Here is a 26,190-nt window from a genome sequence, read left to right as displayed (position 1 = left end):
CAACTGGCAGGATTCAGCCCGGGAGAGGACTGCCTCCCCATTTTCGTCATCTTCAGAGTATCCCCACAAATGACTATGGCCGTTAAAGTCACCGATTACTACAGACGTCTTGCTGTTATGGAAGTTCCTGGGTGACGTGAAGGAAAAAGGGCCGAAGGGGGCTTATACACAGAGGTAACCACGCAGTTACTCAGCTCCACTGAGATGACTTCGATGTTATTTTCTACGGTGCAGTGAGCACTGATTATCTGAAGCCCTGGTCTTACAAATATAGCACTTCCATACTGAGAGTGCGGTGTTTCTGCAGCTAGTTTCATGCCCGGTATTTTTGGTCGTCTCTGTCGCTCATCTCTATGCGTCTCTTGTATACACAGGACGTCGCATTTTTTGTCACGGCATAGGTTGGATAACAGATGTTCTTTGGCTGATGATATGCCTTCAATATTCATAGATATGATAGTTAAAGTTGGCTCTGATAAGGACCGTTTATTTACTCGCATGTTTGTTTGCTTCTGGTGTGAGAGAATCAGCCGTCTAGGTATACCTAGACGCCCAGGGGACGCCCGGATGTGTAAGGCTTAGTTGTCAGGACACACCCTTCGTGCAGGCGTCTCTCATGTAACCAAAGACTGCGTTTTATTGGCAGGACACTTAGAAAATGTGACAGATCTACTAAGGAAACTGCCTACACTACACTAGTCTGTCCTCTTTTAGAATACCGATGCTCGTTGTGGGATCCTTACCAGATAGGACTGGGGGAGTACAATGAAAAAGTTCAAAGAAGGCAGCACGTTTTGTAATATAGCGAAATATGGGAGAGAGTGCCGCTGAAATGATACAGGATTTGCACTGGACATCATTAAAAGAAAGGCATTTTTCGTGGCAACGGAATCTTATCACGAAATTCTAACCACCAACTTTCTCCTCCGAATGCGAAAATATTTTGTCGACACTGACCTACATAGGGAGAAACAATCACCACTATAAAATAAGGGAAGTCAGAGCTCGTACGGAAAGCTATAGGACTTATAGGTGTTCGTTCTTTCCGCGCGCTATAAGAGATTGGAATAACAGAGAACTGGGAAAGTGATGTGAATTGCAGAGTATCCATGTAGATGTAGATTTAGATGTAGAAATAAAGTTTTCCGTGTTTTCTTTGTATGTCCTGTTAGTATTTATGTTTACTTACAAATTTAGTGATGAATATGACCAACTTGCGGAATGAATTTTCAGTCTGTAACGGAGTGTGCGTAGAGGCATTCTTCCAGACTTGATATCCCCCCCGCCAAGGTATGCAGGAAAACTTCTGTGAAGTTTAGAAGAGAGGAGACGAGATACCGACGGAAATAAAGCTGTTAGGGAAGGTCTCTTGTATGCTTTGCTCTCACCTCACCTTCCCGTCCTTTACTCTCTACCAAAGGTACTGGTTTTCCAAACTTTCTCTGACGACATTAACGCAAAATATATACATGTTAATACAAAATAATTTGTACAGGTTTCAGCACATATCACATTTCTAGTTAACACGTAGTATCTAAGGATTTACAGAATAAAACAAGGACATTATATCTACAATAATCATAATGGGCAAAAAAAAATTAGGAGGCACATCTGTATTATAGTATCACATTTTATCCAGCCATCATGGTGAAGACATCTCGGATTGGATAACAGAATAAAATCTATAGACGTACATGGAATTATTACTCCACAGCTCGTTTGCTCCTCTGGCGAGTAAGAAAGCAAGGAAGATTGAGTTTAACGTCCCGTCGGCATCGAAGTTATTAGAGAAGGAGTAAAACGTCAGATTGTGTCAAGGACAGGGAAGAAAATCGACGGGTCCTTCCAAAGGAACCATCGCGACATTTGGGGCGCTGGCACAAATTTGGAATTTTTACAGGGTGTATACGGCCCGGGACAACCGGGAGATCCGGGAAAAAACCGGGAATTTTTTCATCCGGGAGAAAACCGGAAACTTTTTAGAATTCCGAAAATGTTTAATTGTTTTAGCTTTCGGTTAAATTTTTGTGATTTTCACTGGTAAGAACCAATACTCTAACAAAGGATATTACTGTATCCCGCTTCTGCAGAATAATACTGGAGCAACAAAACATGAACGAGATAAAAGAAAAACGAAAATAAAACTTAAGTCGCAAAGGAAATGCGCCATATACAACAACAAAACACAGTGCTCATACAAGCGTCTGCCAACAGCAAAATGTGTCAAAGGCTTTAGGAAGACTATGCAATGCTTCCTAACAATAAATTGCCTCCGATGAGCGTGACGTCACAACTGTTTACATTAGATTCGTTTGAATAGTAGCGGGCGGGTTCTTGGGCCTTCGCAGTTGGGTTGCGAATGAGTAGTACCTTTTCCCGCTTCTGGCTACAGATGTGTGGCTGGGCGACACTGTCTAATATTGCCCCGGTTCCGAAATATCGGAGATCCGGGCCTGATGCACAGAGCAGTCTGAGTTGTAGTGGGGAGGTGGGTAGTCTCCATGTGATCTGTGTTCACGTTTAGTGATTTTGCTGTTTCCTCTTCATTTATTGCTGTCACATTAAATGAAAACAAAACGGATTTCTGTGTCCGGGAGCTATCAGATGAATTAAAATATATTTGCATAGTTACGGAAGGCTAAAATATGTTATTAGTTTCAGGTTTTATTTCCACCTTTCTGACACAGCATTAATCGCCTTGCAGCACAATGAAGTTATTTTTGTCGGTTTGCTAAAGTGGTTTGGCTTTTATTAATCTTTTGCACTGAGACAGTCAATTTATTTGAAAGGAAGTGTTTAATTTCACACTGTTGGCTAGTTTCAACTGTTCGCTGCATTTCAAGTGCACGTTTTCCATCTTCTAGCTTGTATGGCATTATACCATAATAAAGAACCAAACATGAGATAATACAGTACTGGTACCCAAGAAAATTTACATCCGCGTCTGGACATACGAATGTGCACTTTAAGCCGAATTACGCATTTTAGTATGGTTCACGAAATTCCGATAGTCTTTAAGTATCCCCTGATGTCTTGTTTCTTTTATGACATAATGCAAGATCTTTTAATATTTTACACGTATGAACATATGGGCTTCCTGCGTCATCGTAGCTGCGCAAGCGCAGTGACGCCTATTATCTGGCGCTCTCTGGCAACTGCTCAAACGAACCAGTTTCTAACAGGTCACGGGAAAATATTGCGACTGGTGGTTTGAAAAGCGTTACTTTCAAAGTAAGTTTCCTTTTACGCAAGATGAACTATGTGCGAGAGAGTACGATGAATTTCTTAAAATCACAGAGCGTATGACTCTCATTTAAAAATCAGCTCTTTGAGGACGACCATCTAGAAGAATTTGGAGCCCAGATCAGACATTTTCATCGTTATTAACAATTTTACTGGCACATTTGTGTGATGTATCTTAAAGTGTAACACGCGCAAAAAAGATCAACATTAAATGTGGAAGCTTAGCTTCTCTTGCAGCTTATTAATCTTAGAGACCAATATTATAGGTGAAAGCTTTGTTTTTCTTGTTTAAACCATACTACTCAAGACTGACTTGCTATTGGCTGACTACATCACGTGTCCTATGCTGTCATCAGCTGGCGAGATCACGTGACATGAGCTATGACCGGCTTACAAAAGCGTCGCAATCTCAATTTCAATGCTTCGGAAAGTAACACGTGGTGTTTGATGGAATTCGAATTTATACCTTCGTAACACGAAAATATGCAGTGTACGTGTTGCTGCACACCAAAGATCTTTCCAAAACGTGTTTTTTTCCGTCTGAGTTTCGTTCTCTAAAGCGCCGGGAAATTCTACGTCGGTGTATAAAACCATAAACACCTAAAGGACTGATAAGTTTTACAGTGCCGAGGAAAAGTATACTGTCACTTAACACGGAAAAAGTGTATTTTAACCCGGAAGAAAGTCCTACGGGCCCGGGCTCGATTCCCGGCTGGGTCGGGGATTTTCTACGCTCAGGGACTGGGTGTTGTGTTGTCTTCATCATCATTTCATCCCCGTCCGGCGCGCAGGTCTCCCAATGTATGTATGAATGTAATAAGACCTGCACCAAGTCGGCATAACTTGACTAAAAGAAAGGAGCGACTGGTATAAGAAATCCTGAAGGATCAAGGAACTGGTAATGGCGGAAATGTGGAGGATAAAAGTCTTGAGAGGGAGACCAAGAGAGGAACGCAGTGAGCAGATTTAGAACGGTGTTGGTTTCAGTAGTTATTCGGAGATGAAGAGGCTTGCGGAGGGTAGGCTAGCATTGAGAGCTGCATCAAACCAGTCTTGAACTGAAGTCCACAACAACAACAACAACAATAACAATAACAATAGCAGCAACATAATGAATTACTATGCCATACCACGATATTATAGCAGTTGACCTTCCGTGGTTGTTATTGGATACACGTGTTAATGTTACAACAAAGAAGTATGGTAGCGACTAAAGAAACGCATCACATTGTGAATGGTATCAAGACATGTGCATATGTACTATCAAGTGTCCACGTGAAACATCACGGTAATAACCGTCGACTGGAGCGCCCCTATTCCCAGGTGCAATAACATTGTGGTAGAGTAAAACTTTTGAGAGCTCTCATGAATATACTCTTCAAAGGAGGAAACTGGGTTTGCCAAACGAAAGTTCTTTAATTCACTTCCAAATTTTGCTACTGACAACAAAGTTCATATTCTCCAGTAGGTCGGTGAATATATGTGTGCTTATCAATCTTAGTCCTTTCTCTGTTGATGTTATATTCTTGATTTCTTTGTAAGGAATGTTTTTGGTCCCAGTATTATAATCATTCTTTGCACCGTTTATTTCAGAAAAGAAAAAAAAATACTTACATCGACAGAGGTCTTCAATATGTACCAGTTGTCAAAATACTAAGTTTTCGAAGAGATGTCTGCAAAATGTTCTAGGACTAAAACCAGATGTGATCTTATAATATGGTGCCGTCCTTTGAAAATGTTATCCTTGGAAGGCAAGTTCCATCATAAAACGTTTCCGTAACTTATTGACGAGTGGAAATATGCGCAAAATCTTTACAGTTGTGAAAACACACTTTAAAAAAAGGAACGTATTTTTGTTGGCATTTGTTCCTAAGTGGTCTTCTCAGGGCAATGGACAGCGCTTCTGTTTTATGTGGTTATGACAAGCGGTGTGTGTTGTGGGTTGCTATGGGGACAGTGAGCTGACTGACAGAAACTGTGGGAATACATTTCCTTCCAGTAGTTTGTGTGAAGAGTCGAAAAATCTTCCAGGTACCGCATTAGGTACATTCACTTGCCTTCTGTTGATAGATTTTAGTTGATTTTGTATTCCCTGTCACTTATCTCCATATCTGTCGTCTCGGCATTCGTGCATTAGATTATGACCGGAAACTGTATCATGATCTTACGCAGTGAAACAATTTCGGAAGACCGAATTCAACATTTCGCTTTCTCTGTATCATCCTCAATATTTAAGCCAGTATGATACCTAAGCCATTGCGTTGGTGACTTTGACCTGTTTGCTAACTTTGCATTTGGTCTAAACTTCCTAAGATTAATTCGCCTCCACCAATGTTTTAGCTACGAGCATGATCGGTGAGTTCAGATCTTTGCTTTTGGGAACGACGTTCCTTGAGGTCAAGGGCACTGCCAGGCTACACGCCCTGTAGAAATTGAGCAATGGCGTGACGTTAGGATGTAGACAAAAAAATCAGGTCGCAACAATGTCCCACAGTACATGACGATTGGTTCTACGCCTCCGTGGCTTTCTCCCTGACGTCTAAGGTTCGTGAATTGTGTAGACTGGCTGGGTGAGAACTTCCAGGTGGACTATAATACGCACTTTCCTATTCCGTCTGCAGGAACCATGACGGGGCGTGTTTCTGACGTGCTTACTTTGCGACCGGTGTCTCTGAGCGCAGACAATCCGCTAGCATCCAAATCGATGTTGCTGGGCCCACGCTGAGCCGATGTGAATAATATCTAACGTAGTCAAACACTTCGCTGGATAACATTCGCTAATCTTACAATCACTTTATCAGGGTCCTATATCCTTATTTCCTTACAGCTTCTACAATTAGTCTGCAGTTCATAGCGATTTATTTATGGCTAGAGTCAATATTCGACCCTAGAAAAGGTTTGCAGTTTAAAATCTCTTTCTTAATGTTGCGTAATTTATCTGAAACCTTCCGGTATTTCCATGTATGCAACTTTCTCTAAGATTCTTAAACCAAGTGCTGTCATTGATTAAACTGCGTTCTGTACAAAATTCTACCAAGCAGCATCCCCTTTCATTACTTTTACCCCAGTCGATGTTATCGTACTATTTTTCTTTTCGTACAATGGAATTCCAGTCCACCATCACAATTAAATTTTCATCCCCGTTAAGTATCTGAATAATTTATTTCATCTCATCACAAATTCTTTGAGTCTCTCCATCATACTAGTAAATTCTGTTAGGCGTTCGTAATGTGTCTGTCTTGCTTACTATAATCCTTTCATATGCTGTTCAGAGCAGCTTAGCAAAATTCTTAGTTTCTTACTCATTATTAAACATATTGCTGTTGTACCCCTATTTAATTTTGTTTTGATAACGCTGTTCTTCTTTGACCAGAAGCCCTGTTTAATTGATATATGAACTGTAATATTTCATAACATACTACATTTCATAAATTCATTTCATTCTGTCGCTGGGATAAATCACAGCCCTACTTGCAAAAATTTATTCGTCACAAGGGAAACTCCCTAACGCCCTCCCCCCCCCCCCCCCTCCCACCACCCACCCAAGTTTAGTGTTAAGATGGTGGCTAGCCCGTCAAAAACTGAACAAAGATCAAGTATGAAAACAGGAAGATCGTGTACTTAATGATGAAAAAAAAGGAAAATTGAAACAGCGAAAGGTCCAAGCTCAAGATGTGCAACGTCGGGCGAAATGCAAGAACGCTGGCGAACAGAGGTTCAGAGCGGTCTAAACCCTGGTCAAAAGTCGAAAAGTGAGAATAATAATTCCAAAATTTCCGATTTTACGTTTTTGGGGTCGCTGATTACGACTTTGATATCAAAATTATGAAAATCAAAATGGCGGACGGAAATGGCGGACATTTTGGAAAAATGATCACTTTGTCGGTCCGAAAATTCGCACCATTAGGTTTTCGAGGTCTCTGATTACGAATTTGAAATCAAAATTATGAAAATCAAAATGGCGGACAAAAATGGCAGACATTTCGGAAAAATAATCACTTTATCGCTCCAAAAATTTTCATCATTAGGTTTTCGAGGTCGCTGATTACGAATTCGGTATCAAAATTATGAAACTGAAAATGGCTGGTATTGACATCACTTGAAACTTCCTGGCTAATAGACCGTGATTGATGTGTAAATCTTTCTCCTAAAATTTCCTCTCCAACTGCGGGAGACATCTTCACAGGTAAAGTGGCGAACCTCAACTAGAACTCGAGGGAGAGCAGAATATATGGGCAGTGTAGAAGGCACCGCAATCCATCACGTGACGTCGGCTAAGAGATTACGTGTGGTAGTGCCAACATTCTCGACTGCAAGTAATCGATCGTCTTTCTTACGTTGCAGTGTTGACATCCAAATTTTATTTAATTTAGCACTTTCGTCTTTTGTTTTAAAATTATTACGGATTTTATAAAGCTCAATAGCCTCTCTACACATATGAGCATGATAAAGCGATGTTTTCGATATGACACTCGTCTCAGTGAATTTTATTTAATGATCACCCTCTTGGTAAAGACATTTCGCTACGGCCGATTTACCCGTATGTCCCAGGCGGCAGTTCCTCTCGTATTCAATCAGACGGATGGTAAAATTTCTTTTTGTGGTACCTGTTTAAGCCAGACCACAACTACAAGGAACTTTATATACGCCCGGTGTAGCCAAAGTATGTCATATATCTTTTTCCGATCTTAAACATTCTTTTATCATCCTTGTGAGTCTGAAGGTAATTTTCACACCATACTTGCTCAACATTTTCCCAATGGGATGTGTAATCGTGCTGATAAACAGAAGGAAAACTTTACCGTTGGGCGGCCATTGTTGCTCGTTTATTCTGTTTCTCTCCCTAGGACGAAGTGCTCGATCTATCTCCTCGTTCGAATAACCATTCTCCTTGAATGTTCCAACTCGTCTTTTAAATATGTCGGTTCCCAAATTTTGTGGGCTCTCTCCACCGAGGTTTTAATATCACCTCATTTTTTGGGCGGTGGTTAGAATCTTTGTGCAGGTAATGGTCAGCATGCGTGGCTTTTCTGTGTGCCCTATGGCCCAACGTTCTGTCCCGTCGCCGTGAGGCAGAGTCACAATATCTAGTGGAAAAATATCCGCTGTACATGAGATAGCTTCCTTTACTGGAATCACGGTAAATAATGACACACCGTTAAAACTAACAGGGATATCACCTTCGCCACGTGCATTTCTTTTAATTTATGAATGAAATGATATGGATTTTTAATATGTCTATCAGTTCCACGAACATGAGGTAGCAGCAGTGAGGCAAGGTGCGTAGCTAATTCGTGGATGGGAGACCCTATAGCACTCTCACTACACCGGCTATAAATAAAATTCCTTGCGGATATGGTCTGGTTTTTATAGGTACCGCAAAATGAAGGGCTAATATCCGTCTGGTTGAATCCAAGTGGAATTGTCGCCTGGGACACACGGATAAATCGGGGGTAACGGAACATCTGTACCAGGAGGATAATCACGAAATAAAATTCACTTAGGTGAGTGTCATATCGAAAACATCAAATTATCACGCCCATATGTATGGAGAGGCTATTGAGATTTATTAACACTATAATAATTTTAGCAGAAAAGACCAAAAATTTTGATATCAGCATTGCGCCGTAGGAATGACAATCGATTACTTTCAGTCGAGAATGTTGGCACTATCAGAGATAATCTCGTAACCGACGTTACGTGATGGACTGTGCAGCCCTCTACACTGCCCATACATTCGGCACTTCCTCGAATTATGCCTCTGAAGATGTTTCCCGCAGTCAGAGAGGAAACGTCAGGAGATAGTTCTATACATCTACCACAGCCTATTAGACCGGCAGTTTTAAGTGAACATTCATTAATATTGTTATCAAGAGAGTGAAGCTTGCAGAATTTAAAGAAAATTCTGAGAACACACAGGCATCTGCTTTACTGTAAGCAAGCACCTAACTCCAGTGCGGATCGCGTTTACCTGTCCTGGTGAATCACGCCAGTCTATGCTCTGCTGTTGTAGTGATCAGACAACTTGCTCGTGAAGCTGTTGTTGTTGTTGTAGTCTTCAGTCCAGAGACTGGTTTGATGTAGCTCTCCACGCTACTCTGTCCTGTGCAGGCTTCTTCATTTCCAAGTAGTCTGTAGCCTACATCCTTATGAATCTGCTTAGTGTATTCATATCTTAGTCTCCCTCTACAATTTTTGCCCCTCCACGCTACCCTCCAATACTAAATTGGTGATCCCTTGATGCCTGATGCCTCAGAACATGTCCTACCAACCGATCCCTTCTTCTAGACAAGTTATGCCACAAATTCCTCTTCTCCCTATTTCTACTCAGTACCTCCTCATTAGTTACGTGATTTATCCATGTAATCTTCAACATTCTTCTGTAGCACCACATTTCGAAAGCTTCTATTCTCTTCTTGTCTAAACTATTTATCGTCCATGTTTCACTTCCATACGTGGCTACACTCCATACAAATAGTTTGAGAAAAGACTTCCTGACACTGAAATCTATACTCGATGTTAACAAATTTCTCTTCTTCAGAAACGTCTTCCTTGCTATTGCCAGTCTACATGTTATACCCTTCCTACTTCGACCATCATCTGTTATTTTGCTCCCCAAATAGCAAACCTCATCTACTACTTTACGTGTCTCGTTTTCTAATCTAATTCCTTCACCATGATCTGATTTAATTAGACTACATTCCATTATACTCGTTTTGCTTTTGTTGATGGTCATCATATATCCTCCTTTAAAGACACTGTCCGTTCCGTTCAACTGCCCTTCCAGGTCCTTTGGTGCCTCTGACAGAATTAAAATGTCATAGACGAACCTGAAAGTTTTTATTTCTTCTCCGTGGATTTTAATTTCTACTTCAAATTTTTCTTTTGTTTCCTTTTTGCTTGCTCAGTGTATAGATTGAATAACATCGGGGATAGGCTACAACCCTGTCTCACTCCCTTCCCAACCACGGCTTCCCTTTTATGCCCCTCGACTCTTATAACTGCCATCTGGTTTCTGTACAAATTGTAAATAGCCTTTCGCTCCTTGTATTTTATCCCTGCCACCCTCAGAATTTGAAAGAGAGAATTTCAGTCAACATTGTCAAAAGCTTTCTCTAAGTCTACAAATGCTAGAAACGTAAGTTTGCCTTTCCTTAATCTTTCTTCTAAGATAAGTCGTAGGCTCAGTATTGCCTCAGTGTTCAAACATTTCTACGGAATCCAAACTTATCTTCCGCGAAGTCGGCCGGCCGTTGTGGCCGTGCGGTTCTAGGGGCTTCAGTTTGGAACCGCGTGACCGCTACGGTCGTAGGTTCGAATCCTGCCTCGGGCATGGATGTGTGTGATGTCCTTAGGTTAGTTAGGTTTAATTAGTTCTAAGTTCTAGGCGACTGATGACCTCAGCAGTTAAGTCGTATAGTGCTCACAGCCATTTGAACCATTCCCCGAGGTCGGCTTCTATCAGTTTTTCCATTCGTCTGTAAATAACTCGCGTTAGTGTTTTGCAGCTGTGACTTATTAAACTTTTAGTTCGGTAATTTTCACATCTGTCAACACCTGCTTTCTTTGGGATTGGAATTATATTCTTCTTGAAGTCTGAGGGTATGTCGCCTGTCTCATACATCTTGCTCACCAGATGGTAGAGTTTTGTCAGGGCTGGCTCTCCAAAGGCTATCAATAGTTCTAACGGAATTTCGTCTACTCCCAGGACTTTGTTTCGATTTAGATCTTTCAGTGCTCTGTCAGATTCTTCACGCAGCATCATATTTCCCCTTTCATCTACACCTATGTGCTCTTCCATCTCCATAATATTGCCCTCAAGTACATTGGCCTTGTATAGACCCCCTATATACTCCTTCCACCTTTCTGCTTTCCGTTCTTTGCTTAGAACTGGTTTTCCATCTGAGCTCTTGATATTCATAGAAGTGGTTCACTTTTCTCCAAAAGTCTCTTTAATTTTCCTGTAGGCAGTATCTATCTTACCCTTAGTGATATATGCCTCTACAGCCTTACAATTGTCCTCTTGGCCATCCCTGATTAGCCACTTTGCACTTCCTGTCAATCTCATTTTGAGACATTTATATTCCTTTTTGTCTGCTCCATTTATTGCATTTTTATATTTTCTCCTTTCATCAATGAAATTCAATATTTCTTCTGTTACCCAAGGATTTCTGCTAGCCATCGTCTTTTTACCTACTTCATCCTCTGCTGCCTTCTCTGTTTCATCTCTCAAAGTTACCCTTTCTTCTTCTACTTTATTCCTTTCCCCTGTTCTAGTTGACAAATAAACTTGTAATACGGTGGTATGTGTGGGCTTCGTGTGTTTCTTGGCCACAATAATGCGTTCAATATGTTGTTTGTAGTAGCTCACCAGCGGTCCTATTTTTTTTTTCATTATTAAACCTACTCCTTCAATACCCCTATTTGATTTATTATTTATAACCCTATAGTCACCTGACCAGAAGTCTTGTTCCTCCTGCCACCGAACTTCACTAATTCCTACTATATCTAATTTTAACCTATCCATTTCCCTTATTAAGTTTTCTAACCTACCCGCCCGATTAAAGGATCTGACATTCCACGCTACGATCCGTAGAACGTCAGTTTTCTTTCTCCTGATAACAATGTCCTCCTGAGTAGACCCCACCCGGAGATCCGAATGGGGGACTATTTTACCTCCGGAATATTTTACCCAAGAGGACGCCATCATCATTTAACCAAACAGTAAAGCTGCATGCCCTCGGGAAAAATTAAGGTTGTAGTTTCCCCTTGCCTTCAGCCATCCGCAGTTTTGGTTAGTGTTACAAGGCTAGATCAGTCAATGATCCAGACTATTGCCCCTGCAGCTACTGAAGTTTCTTCAGGAACCACACGTTTGTCTGACCTCTCAACGGATACCCCTCCGTTCTGGTTGCACCTACGGTACAGCTATCTGTATCACTGAGGCATACAAGCCTCCCCACCAACGGCAAGGTCCATGGTTCGTGGGGGGCTCGTGAAGCTATACAGATATAATGTATACGACTGTCGAAAAATGGGTATGCTTTTCGTTAATGCCGATTATCGCAAAACTGTTAGAACAGTAAAGCTGAAAGATATTTTGATCGTATCTACTGCTCTTGATGTGTCCTTGCAGACTACATTAAAAAAAACCATACAACAGTAAGAATGACTCATGATCTGAGGGTTCCATACAAACGTAATTATGTATACAGCTAATAATAATAATTTCGTTTTCTGAACGGCCTGGTGCAAGTTTTTCTACTGGACGCCACTTCGGTGACTTGCGTATCCTTAAACTACACCAGTTATCAAGTTGGGGAAAGGGACCGACAGTCTAACGTGGAACCCGAACCACGTGTTGTTTCTGGTGACTCTCACATCGTTGAGAGGTTAAAATGAAGACTGAAACATTCGTCGTATGACCGAGATTCGATCCATGAGTATTCGGTTTCCAGGAAAGCTCTTTATCGCTTGACCACATTCTTTTCCGCGTTGTTTCTTCGTCGTTCTTTCGTCACGGGGTAATTTACATAGCCAAAGGGCCGTAGACCTTAGTATGTGACATAAATTTCTGCTTGTTACCTCTACCCGTTCCTGTGAAAGTGGGTCTTAACAACAGACAGACAGTCGGACGGATAACAGATGGCAAATAAATATTTTTTATAGCAAAAATCTTAAAAATGGCTGCGAAACAGCAATTGTGTAATCCAGAATAAATCGAAAAATCAGCCAACGCGTTTCTTTTGGTTGCACTGAAATAGAAGCTTAAATGTTTCACATCACAAGTAGACCTTAGTATGTGACATGGATTTCAACTTGATACCTCTACCCGTTCTTGAGCAAGACGAGTGTCAACAGATGGACAGCCAGACACGCGGACAACGATGTGATCCTATAAATACAGATTTTACGATTGAGGTACCGAAGCATAAAAATGGTGCAAAGGAAAGAGTAAAGAAAAATACGTGAACGCAAAAAGATCAGCTATTGAAGAGAGAAATACAACTAACATTTTAACAGCGGTTACATAGAATCCACGTGTTAATACGAGACAGCTTGAATGTGTGAGTGGTTCAAATGGCTCTGAGCAGTGTGGGACTTAACTTCTGAGGTCGTCAGTCCCCTATAACTTAGAACTAGTGAAACCTAACTAACCTAAGGACGTCACACACATCCATGCCCGAGGCAGGATTCGAACCTACGACCGTAGCGGTCGCGCGGTTCCAGGCTGCAGCGCCTAGAACCGCTCGGCCACTCCGGCCGGTTGTGTGAGTGGGATCAGCTGGAGAATCCCTCAGCGAATACTACACTCCAACGCATTTCATCCTTTCCACATTTCGCTTCATCAACAGCTGCCTGTTAAATAGTTACAGTTTTCGTGATGGTGTCTACGAAAACGGAAAGTGATGCAAATCATTCATGGAGGATAAAGTAGTGTTGATGAACCATGGGCAAATCGATGGGGCCTCTCTTTGACTTCAAACAGCAGTCGGTCTTGTTTGGCCACTGTGGAAACGAATACACCGTCACAGTGAGAGCAACAATTTAGGTATGCAACGGAGTGTATTTGTTGTTTATGGTTCGCTTAAAGTTGTGGGGAAAATTAAGGGTTCTTATAATTGAAGTCTGAGTGTAATACATTTTTATTTGTTCTTCACAATGCGCACATTTCGCTAAAAATTGACGGAGAGCAAATTTCTGCAAGAATGGTCTGCATGCTTGGCTTTTCTGTGTGCCCTATGGCCCAACGTTCTGTCCCGTCGCCGTGAGGCAGTTTCACAATATCTAGTGGAAAAATATCCACTGTACATGAGATAGCTTCCTTTACTGGAATCACGGTAAATAACGACACACCCTTAAAACTAACAAGGATATCACCTTGGCCCACGTGCATTTCTTTTAATCTATGAATGAAATGATATGGATTTTTAATATGACTGTCAGTTCCACGAACATGAGGTTGCAGCAATGAGGCAAGGTGCGTAGCTAATTCGTGGAGACCCTACAGCACTCTCTTTAACCTATCCATTTATCTTGTTTAAACTTTCTAACCTACCTGCCCGATTAAGGGATCTGACATTCCACTCTACGATCCGTAGAAAGCCAGTTTTCTTTCTCCTGATAACAACGTCCTCCTGAGTAGTCCCCACCCGGAGATCCGAATGGGGGACTATTTTACCTCCGAAATATTTTACCCAAGAGGACGCCATCATCATTTAACCATACAGTGAAGCTGCATGCTCTCGGGAAAAATTACGGCTGTAATTTCCTCTTGCTTTCAGCCGTTTGCAGTACCAGCACAGCAATGCCGTTTTGGTTAGTGTTTCAAGGCCAGATCAGTCAATGCTCCAGAGTATTGCCCCTGCAACTACTGAAAAGGTTGCTGCCCCTCTTCAGGAACCACACGTTTGTCTGGCCTCTCAACAGATACCCCTCCGTTGTGATTGCACCTACGGTACGGTTATCTGTATCGCTGAGGCATGCAAGCCTCCCCACCAAAGGCAAGGTCCCTGGTTCATGGGGTGGGGGGAGGGAAAGACAATACTCAGCCGAAATTTTGCCGGGCCAGAACTGTTTCTTTACATTAAGGGACAAAGTCGCCGCTGAACTTTAAGAATTGCAAGATAGCGGAGTTAATGCGCCGATATCAGCTAGTCAATGGGCAAGTCGACTAGTTTTTCTCCACAAACCTTCAGGTCGCATTCACCTCTGTGTTGACTTTCAGTCTACGGTCAGCCCACAAACTAGTTTTTCTCCACAAATCTTCAGGTCGCATTCGCCTCTGTGTTGACTTTCAGTCTACAGTCAACCCACAATCCGTTGGGCGCTGGATGCTACTTTCCAAAAAATGATTTACGCGACACGTATCTTCAAATACCGCTCGATGAAGAATCTCAAAAAGTGTGTGTAGTAAATACTCATTTGGGCTTGTTTAAATATTTGCGTTTGCCTTTTGGCAGTGTTTCCGCACCCGCCATTTTCCAACGATATTTGGAACACCTGACTGCACAAATTCCAAACTGTTCAAACTATTCGGACGATATTGTCGTAGCGGGTCGTACACCTGAAGAACACCTTACAAATTTACATGCTTTGTTTCGTGTGTTATGTGAGGCAAGACTGAAGTGTAGACCGGACAAGTGTGATTTTTTAAAACCTGAGTTGCAGTATCTTGGTCGTGTCATAAGCAGTCAAGGTGTACATTCTCTTCAGCCGCATTTGTTAGCCGTACGAGACTTGTCAGTTCCTCGCAATGTCAGAGAATTGCAGTCAGTTTTAGGGAAAATTCAGTTCATACCGAATGCTGCACAAATCGCGGGTCCATTGCATCGCTTGCGTCGCAAGAATGTCCCCTTCTTTGGACAGATGAGTGCTAAATAGCTTTTGAAAAACCTAAAGATGCATTGCTCAGCGATCGATGCTGCCAAACCAATTGCATTGAAAGTTGACGCTTCCTTTTACGGAGGCGGTGCCGTGCTTTCACACAGAATTGGTGATAAAGACAGGCCTATTGCTTTAGCATCAAAAGTGTTGTCCAAAGCTCGGTGTGAAACTTCCTGGCAGATTAAAACTGTGTGCCGGATCGAGACTCGAACTCGGGACCTTTGCCTTTCGCGGGCAAGTGATCTACCATTTGAGCTACCCAAGCACGACTCACGTCCCGTCCTCACAGCTTTACTTCTGCCAGTACCTCGTCTCCTACCTACCAAACTTTACAGAAGCTCTCCTGCGAACCTTGCAGAACTAGCACTCCTGAAAGAAAGGATATTGCGGAGACATGGCTTAGCCACAGCCTGGGGGATGTTTCCAGAATGAGATTTTCACTCTGCAGCGGAGTGTGCGCTGATATGAAACTTCCTGGCAGATTTAAACTGTGTGCCGGAGCGAGACTCGAACTCGGGACCTTTGCCTTTCGCGGGCAAGTGCTCTACCATCTACTCTAGGAGACGAGGTACTGGCAGAAGTAAAGCTGTGAGGACGGGGCGTGAGTCGTGCTTGGGTAGCTGAGATGGTAGAGCACTCGCCCGCAAAAGGCAAAGGTCCCGAGTTCGAGTGTCGGTCCGGCACACAGTTGTAATCTGCCAGGAAGTTTCATATCAGCGCACACTCCGCTGCAGAGTGAAAATCTCATTCTGGAAAGCTCGGTATACCTATTCGCAAATTGAAAAAGCAGCATTGCCTATTGTATATGCTGTCACCAAATTTCAGTACTGTTTGTGTGGCAGGAAAATCTACTCAGTAACGGATCACAAGCCTTTGCAGTCCTTGTTTCATCCTACGAATCCGGTTCCTGTATGATCTGCCCAAAAATTGCAAAGTTGGGCTTTGTTGTTGTCACAATACCAGTACGAGATTGTGTATCGTCCGACGGGTCAACATAGTAATGCACACGCACTTTCAACGTCTTCCGAATGGCCCTGATGCAGACGTTGACGCTTCTGCTGCATCTTGTTGTCACATCGAGGCTCAGGATTCTGAATTGCTTCAGTCTTTTCCGCTGAACAATAAGAAAATTGCACAGGCCATGGAAGCTGACCCAGATTTGAACATTTTGCTAATATGCATTCGCACATCTTGGCCTTGTTCCTTGCACAGCATAAAGAACTCTGTAGTGCGCCGATACTTCGCCCGTCGGCATAGCCTCGTTGTACAGAAAGGTGTAAGTTTTGTTCAAAATGACAGTGGAGAGTCACGTGTGGTGATCCCTAAAGTTTTGCAATAAGAAGTGTTGCAGTTACTTCACCAAGGACATTGGGGGACTGTTCGTACAAAACGGTTAGCGCGTCGACACTGTGCTTGGCAGCGTATGGACGCCCAAATATAACAGATGACTACAGTGTCACGTCTGTGCGGAAAATTAGTCCGCTCTGCCACAAAAATTCTCTGTGTGGCCTAAGTCGCAATCACCATGGGAACGTGTGCACATACACTTTGCGGTACCGTTTTGGAACACTCGCTGGTTGATTGTGGTTGACTCGTATAGCAAGTTTCCTATTGCTGTGCCAAGGAACTCAAGAACGTCACGTAGCCCAATTCAGGTGTTGTCGATTTTTTGCCTCAAAGGTTTACCTAAAGTAATCGTGTCAGACAACGGACCTCAGTTCACGTCAAATGAATTTCAAACATTCTGTGAGCTCAATGGCATACAGCATTTAACTAGTGAACCGTTCCACCCACAGTCAAACGGCGAAGCGGAACGTTTTGTCAGAACCTTCAAGCAGCAGATGGCCAAATTCCGCTCCGCACACACCAGGGATAAAGCTCTGCAACTCTTTCTCGCCTCATGTCGTTTGCACCCAAGAGATGGACCATGACCAGCGGAACTGCTTCACCGCCGCCGCCATCGCACACTGCTCCACGGTGGGCGCGAGGCGAGATCGTCCATGGATTTGGCGCTTGCATGTATCTTCTTTCAGGTCCAGATGGCTTGCAGCGCCGCCGTCAAAATCAACTTCGCCTCTGTCATGTACGCGATGACCTTTCAGGCTCTCTTCCCCCAGATTCACGGATCCAGAGGACAGCGCCACCAGAGGGTGTCATCACGACACCGCAGGACGACCCATGGAGACAGAGCCTTCGCCTCCTCCGCCACCTCTCGTCCTACTGATGGAGCTGGACCCGCCCACACCGCAGCAGTCGCCACCTTCTTCATCTGTTTCGTGGCAGCAGGAGGTGCACGCGCACCCTTCTGGTCTTTTTCTGGGGGACGTTTCCTCCAGAGCGCTGGCCGGATGGCGGGGTTTGGCCGAAAGCTTGACGTCCCCTGCAGCCATAGCTTCCGACCCGGCGAAGCGCCCACACACCTGCCTCCCCTGCCATGGTCGCACACCCTACACGATGACGATCCGTCGCTTTGGGGGGGAGGAATGTTCTGGCATAACCACAAGCACCGGAACGAAGATGAAGAACGCAAGAGTAGAGAAGGCGGTGAAACGACGTCGGCCAATGGTGTGCTGATTAGGACTGCACCACGACAGGAGTGGCCTTTAAAAGAGGAGAATACAAGCGCCGCTCCTGCCAGCCTCGGCCGCTCAGTATTGGACGGTATTCACACAGTTGTAGACTGGCACTCGCAGATCAGTTATTAGTGATCCATAAGCCATTGCTTGTTTGGACGTTGTCTATGGCGAAAACATTACTGTTTGCATGTCACCCATCGCTTGCGACACTTGTTGTAAATACAAGTTAAGTATTGTCAATCTTCTTATTTGTAATAAAAACTATTAATGTGCTTTTGCTTGAATTGTTGTATAGCCCTCCACGAACGGAACATCCTTTAGGCAGCCTATACGAGACGAGTGGGCAGGAACCCACAGTATCCACATCTGGTGATGCCTAAAGGCTGAGGATGACACAACGGCCGATCAGTCCCATTGGGCTTTCAAGAACCTGTTGAACGGCGTTTCTTTTTTTTGTGTTCACCACCCTACCCCTTTATGACGGCTCGAACTCTGCTGGGGACACTTTCAGTGAGGTGTCTGAATGTCTCTGGAGGGATGGATCAGCCGATACTTCCCATAGAGCAGAAATCAGAGAAGGTAGTGATGTTGGACACTGTAGTCTGGAGCTAAGTAGACGTTTTAACTCATCCCAAAGATTTTCCATTGGGCTCAAGTCGGAACTCTGGGCAGGCCAGTCCATGTCAGGAATGTTATTGTAAGTAGATCATTGCCCCACAGATGCCGTTTTTTGACAAGTTGCAATGTCATGCCAATACAGTCATCATGCTATGGAATGTCTTCATATCATTCCACATTTTGGGGTTTTTGAAGCACAATAAGACGACCACACACTAACGTTAACACCCCCCTTCTTTCTACATACTGCACTATTCGTTATGGCAGGCAACATTCTCTAGGCAGTCGTCAAACCCAAATCCTCCATCTGACTGCCCCAGAGTTAAGCGTGGTTCGTCACACCACTCGTTTCCAGTCATTCACTGTCCAATGGCGTCACTCTTTTCACCACCTCAAGCATTGCTTAGCACTGACGATGGAAATGTGTGGATAATGAGGAGCTGCTGGAACACTGAACCACATTCTTTGTAATTCTCAGTGGACAATGACTGTGCTACCTGTGGAGACCACAAGTAATTCCTTCCACTGATTTCATGCGATTGCTTTACAGACACTCTCTGCAGTGCTTGACGGCCCTGTCCACAGTACATTTGGTCTGCCTGGTCTTCATTTAGGTGTGGTTCCTTTGTAACGCTTCCACTTTACCATCACACCACGAAAAATCTATTCGGGCAGCTCTGGAAGGGTCCACATGTCCCTGATGTATTTGTTATCCAAGTGACATCTAGTGACTAATCCATTTTCGAAGTCACTGAACTCTCCTGAGCCACCCCTTCTGTTGTTACTGCTTCTCTACTGACAATACAATACTTTCCGCATCATTTTATACTAGCAGGTCAGCCCTTTGTGACATCTAGTGGTCAATTCCACATTGCAAAGGGGCGTCCAAATACTTTCGATCAGACAGTGTTGTTGTGATTCTTCAATTTCTCCCGGCGTATTTCTTGCACGATCAGTCCACTGGTGTACTGCCGGACCATAGTGTCCAACGGGCACAATATTTCGGCTCAGCAAGGGAAACTAACGGGCGACTAGGACGGACGAGGCACTTACACCGACGCCACCACAGACGCCGACGTCAGCGTCTCACCGACCGCTGAAGCGCGTGCGCGGACCGCGGAGAGAACGCCTCGCGAGGGGAGGGGATTTAAGACGGCCGCCCGCCCCCAGGAGCTCGACCTACCATCGACGACCAGAAAACACCTATCTCTATATGCCGATGACACAGCCATCTACTCCCGAAGTATGAATGCTGCACACCTCCAGGCAAGACTGCAACAAGCATGTAATAGGCTGAGTGAATGGGCGACGAAATGGCGATTGTCTTTCAACGCAACGAAGAAGCAGGCAATAGCTATTTGCAGAAGACCTCTTCCGCCTAACATCCAGCCCATTGAGATAAGGGGCACCCCTGTCCCGTGGTCAAAAACAGCGAAATACCTGGGTGTGACCCTCGATAGGCGATTGACATGGCAACCTCATATAGAAAACATTCGAGAGAAAGCCAGGAGAATGGTACAGCTTTACCCACTACTAAATCCATCGTCAACACTACCATCAAGACTGGGGGTGATATTGTACCTCACATTGGTGCGACCGATCCCAGACTACGCCGCTGTTGTGTGGGGCAATGCTGCTCCAACCCACATACAACGGCTACAAAGAATTCAGAATCGTGCTCTGAAAAGGGCACTCCACCTGCCGTACCGGTTCCCAACAAAAGAACTTCATCAACTCGCAGGGGTACCCTATTTGAGAGACCGATTCAGAATCACTGCCAAAGCCTTCTACGAAAGCACACAACACTCAGATAACAACCTTGTACGAGAACTTGGACACAGGGTGCACAACATGGCCTCCACCAGATGACCCGACGACCTACGCGAGTAACAAGACTACACATCGTGTGTATATATATTTTAAAACCTTTAAAATTAATTGTATTAAAAAAAAAAGGAATGCATGTGTGTGCGAATGTCTTCACTGTAATATGTATAAGTGTGTACAATGTATATATCGTGTGAATGTGCGAGCGAATGGCAAATATATATATATATATAAAACAACATTCAGACAATGACTTTTTAACTCATTTTAATGCAGAAAAAACAAGACAACCAAAAAGCTAATGTTTTATTGTCAGTATTTTATTATTGAATGTGTAGCCTCAAGGCTTGAACTTCTGTTTTCAGACTGGGCAATCGTAGATGCCCCAATAAATTCTGCAGCGGCCCAGGAGCTTAGTTCGTCAGTGCACCTGACGATGGCGACATTTCTGTTCGCCGAAATATTGTGCCCTTTGGACACTATGGACTGGCAGTACACCTGTGGACTGTTCGAGACAGTGTTGTTATTTGTTGAAGTAAGAATAAAGTCATGTATAATTAACTATAATATGGCCTTCAGGACCATACACCCCACGAAAGCGATATCACTTCATAGAAGGCTTTTTCATTGGAGGAAATGATTGTTTGCAGATAGCTGTCGCTGTCTCGATACGATTTGTGAACACCGACTGACTCAGTAAACTTACATTTCTCTTTGTTTAAAGAAAACTGCAAAATTTAAATCAGGAAGGCCTGACTGAATCCTGTATGTCAGTTATTTTCAGGTTCTGTAAGCATGTCACACATTATTAACCGAATTGTTCAAGCTGTAATTATTAACTTCTAAAAACTCTAACAGTACTCTTCATAATAATATTCTTCATTTGGCCATGTCATAGCACTTCATAAGCGAATTCCCATCTTGTATAATGTTTTTTTCTACTAAATGTCGTTTGAGGAAGGTAATTATTGCTGTATAGATACAAAAAACTCAGTCACAACTTTCAGTAGGTTCTGTGGTGTTCAACCTCGATTCAGGAGCCGGAAGATGGAAACTGAAATGCAATATGGACGGAGTAGCGTTTTAGAATGTGCTTTTTGGGCTCCTCTAAACTGACTCTAGAAAACGACCAAGAAGCTACACCAAATTGTTACATAGTTTCTCATAGAAAGTATTATTGCAAAGAGACATTCGTAAACTTTGAACACATGAATCACTAGCTATTGTCCTGCATTGAACACTGCCTCAAGCAAATCCAAATTCGTGGTGTAAAAGCGGAATTGTTTTATAACATTGATCTGCCTGTAAGAGTTTGCATAAAATTAAAAATCGAATGGCTCTGAGTTTGAAATCCATTTGATAGTTATCCTGGTACATAATGTCACTTTCATTCCTAGTCAAGCTATGAAGGTTAGTTGCACTCTGAATGTCCTCTTATATGCCTGGATGAGTTCGGTATTGTTTGCTCACAGGAAAATAAAGGTATACGAATTCCAAAACGACCGTAGCTAAAAAATCACTGCACGCTCAAACTCCCACTTCTGAATGGCAACAGATTTTCTTTTTAATTTAAATATCACATTCACAACAATACATAAATAAAAAAGGTCCAGCTAAATCTGTAGGACTGTTTATAGTCAGTTTCCCAAAATGAACAAGTTTCATGTTATTTCACAATGAAGTGTCTCTTATTTATCTTGATTACGAAGAAACTACATATGTTAGAAATGTATATAAAATATGAAAGGGATATGCACTATGTTTGTGGAAGGTCATCAGATTTGTGTGTATATTATGTGCAGGACGGTAAAATCTACTGAAGTTACAACTGCGTTGTTACTTTTTTGCATGGAAAGTTTTTTTCTCATTAGCACTGGGTTATCTATGTTTATACAGGATGTTTGGAAATTACCATTACATACTTCCAGGACTTATAGAGGAGAGTGAGTACACAATATTTAGAGCAAGAACCCATATCTGGAAACGAGCCGTTTCCGCTCTACAACTGTTTCAGTTCAGATTTTCAACTCATCCAGTTTTGCTTGAGGAACTGAATTTGGCGTGATGCAGAACAATTGTTAGATACCAATTCGAAAGGAAACATAACGAAAGAATGTTGGTGGTCGACACATCAGTCCAATGTTGTATTGTATCAGCAATGTTCTGTATGCACATTATGATGGGTTCTTTTTTATTTTGGAGTAATGTAAATATATAATGCTTAAGTGTTAATATAAACAACTGAGTTAAAGTGACAAATGAATGATCCGTTATATTTCCTATCAAACTGTTTTCTAATAATTGTACAGCGTCACCCCTAATTCCCCAAGCACAAATGGCTGTGCTAAACATTTTAATTCAAAGTGTCATAGAACGGATAGGTTCCTATTCAAAATATTAGGTACTCACTGCCCTCTACAAGTGCTAGAAGATTGTAATGGGAGTTTCTGAACACCCAGTATTAACAAATACTTGATATAAGACACCACTGTAATGGTAACAAGATTTAAAACAGCTACATAAAATATTTTATGTCAATGTCATTCTCATGTTAGTGGTTTTCATACTACTCTAACAGCTATCAATGATCTATACTTTCTGTATTCGCCTAAAAAATTAAACCCATACAAAAATTGATGTACTCTACACTATTTTGCTCATTTCCACATGTATATACCGATGTAAAGGGACATTACATCAGCATAAACCAATTACTGAATTGTCTGAGCAGTTGGGCACAAGGGCATAGCACTGAAAATCTGTAACAATAACATTACAGTGTTCGTTCTTGAAACTTAGTTTTAGTATGAGATAGTATTTCTTGTGTCACAATGCAAGATGAGTCACATTTTCATTTCTTAATGGTCCTTCAGATTCAGTACCTTCTATATGTGAGAGGATGGTGATTGTGTTAGAGATTTTATCTACAAAATTACCTATTATACCACTTTTGTGCCGAAAATTTCATCATTTTTCAAGATTTCTATCGCCAAATGATTTTCCTGTAGGCCTAGTAAAGGATGTTATCATTGTCTCAACAGCTGTATCTCTAAAAAAGGGTATCCAACATTTTTTCAATTGAATTTGGAATATATTTTGTGTGTTTCGTAGTTAAAATACCTTTTTAAAGTACAACAAAGATAAAACACAGGAGATTAGACTAGATTTCGTTTTCGTTCCACAGACCAAAAAATGAGGTGATTCTCATGGGTTTGACACAGGTCAGAAGGAATAATATACAAAACACAGAACATTTGAGTATAATTCTGGCTTCCCTGATCATTTGTCTGGAGATTTTAAGATTTGTGTATCCATTACAACAAACTGGAATTGCTCATATTTGCAGAATTAATACATTGTCAGAATGTTACATAGTTACTCATTTTAATAAATTTATCAAACACAAAATACCTAATCTTGACTGCTGCGACCAAGTGCTTCCAAAACTGAAATATAAAAGACCTTTTTACTTATGCTGGTTCTAACAGTCCCTGTTAAGATATTTGTCTATAGAGTAGAAGGAGTTGCCTACTGAAAAGTCTTTCAAACTCCATGTAAACTGTGCTTCATTTGATGTTTGCTGGAATAATTGAAAATGTGTGTTCCTGAGTAATGGACTCATTTTTGGACCATGGTAAGTGATTTTTGGTATTTATGTAGATTACTTTTCTTTCTAATGTTGATACTATGTATTCAGCTATTGGTTGGAAAAAGAGTCATATTATTTACAACAATTTTCATTAAGGAATGAATATACTGAGAGGCAGTAGTTAGAATGCCCAGTTCCTTGAACAGGTTTCTACATGATGTTCGTCAATTTACTACAAAAATGAATCTTATTTCACACTTGTGCACTCGAAAAACTTTTGCTCAGTTTGACGAGTTACCCCAAAATATGATCCCATATGATATAAAAGAATTAAATTAAGCAAAGTATGCAAGTTTTTTTATATTTATATCTCCCATATCGGACATTATTTGCATTGCAAACACAGACTCGCTTAGACTCTTCAGCAATTCGGTGTATGGCTTTCCCAACTGAATTTATTACTGAGTTGTAATTCAAGAAATTTAACATGGTCAAGCTATTCTATCTGTATGTCTTCGTATGTTATACACATGCTGGAAGGACATCTCTTACAGATTCTGAAGTACATTAGTGGGTCTTTCAAAATTTAATGACAGTGAATTAGCTTTAGACCATTTATTGATGTAAGTGAAAATTTGACTAGCAGCCATTTAAATCTGTACTTGATTTGCTATTTATTACAATGTTTGTATCGTCTTCAAACAAAATGAACTTAGCATGTGGCAATGAAACAGATGAGAGGTCATTAATGTACACAAGAAAAAGCAACAGACCACAGATGGAACCTTGAGGGACACCACATGTAATTAATTCCCTATCATATGAAGTCTGACTGCTTACTGCACAGGTATTTTGTAACAACACCCTTTGTTAGTTAGATAAGACTCAAACCATTGTGCAGCACTGCCAGTAACACCCTAATATTCTAATTTACTTGAGAGAATGCAGTGCTTCACACAGTGAAAGACTTTTGACAGCTCACAGAAGATGCTGGTAGTTTCTAATGAATTAAGTACATTCTCACTGTACATCTAAATAGCTTTCTCTATACCAGAACTCTTAAGGAACCCAAATTGTTATTTGGACAATATATTATCTGCCGTCAGATGCTTAAGAAAATGTCTGACCACAACCTTTTCAAATATTTTTGAAAAAGCAGGCAAAAGTGGTATTGGTTGATAGTTTGACAATATCTCTTTATCCCACTTCTTTTAAAGAGGCTTAACTTCAGCATATTTTAGCCACATCATAGTGTCGTATGGTTTCCAATGTAGGCAGTCTACAGCCGCAACTCCCGTTCACGTTTGTTGTAATCCGCGACAGCAGCGCTCCAAGCGGCAACTAAGTCACACTATTGAATATGATGTGTGCTGAACGAGAATAATATCGTTTATATTCATTTGTAGCACGTATTCTTTGAAAAAAGGAACTTATGTAATGCAACAAACTGCAGGAATAAGAAAAGACATTTGACATAAGAAAATGAGATTTGTCATTCATCAGGTTTCGTAAGGACCCTGAGAGGTATGAAACATCACATTACAGGACTGCTTACTTACAATACGCTTGTCAATTGTAAGCATGTAGAGCAGATTAATTTTTCTATTTAGGAGCAAGAAATGGCTAGTAAATAGTGGATGATAAACTCACATTGTTGAACATAACACGTAAGCCACCACAACTGTCATCGAAGACGATAAAGCTAGATAGGCGTGATAGAAACAATCAGGACAACTTTTTATCATTTTTTACATGTTTTGAGGACTGGGAACACAATATAAATTACATATACATTGAAACGTTTTACATCTATAATTAATGAATACTTGTGATAGTGAAAATGTATCCTAATTATGTCCTATTAAAGTAAAATTTCAATTTCAGTACTAGTACAAAGTCACACTACCAGTCACATTAGGCTAGGGTTAAAAGACATAGTATTTGTAGCAC

At 41.8% G+C, this 26,190-nt stretch overlaps 1 protein-coding gene across 1 annotated transcript in view; it reads right to left on the bottom strand.

The window, feature by feature from the left end:
- LOC124801370 (ionotropic receptor 25a) overlaps positions 1 to 25,911 on the bottom strand; it is a 236,301-nt gene extending 210,390 nt beyond the window's left edge. The window contains exon 1 of the mRNA XM_047263067.1: positions 25,891 to 25,911. The gene's annotated coding sequence lies outside the window, so the exon portion shown is untranslated. The remainder of the gene's footprint in view (positions 1 to 25,890) is intronic.
- Positions 25,912 to 26,190: the final 279 nt, after the last annotated feature.

Source organism: Schistocerca piceifrons, chromosome 1, assembly GCF_021461385.2.
Source record: "Schistocerca piceifrons isolate TAMUIC-IGC-003096 chromosome 1, iqSchPice1.1, whole genome shotgun sequence".
NCBI classification, from domain to species: Eukaryota; Metazoa; Arthropoda; class Insecta; order Orthoptera; family Acrididae; genus Schistocerca; species Schistocerca piceifrons.
This window is presented reverse-complemented; position numbering and strand designations above follow the sequence as displayed.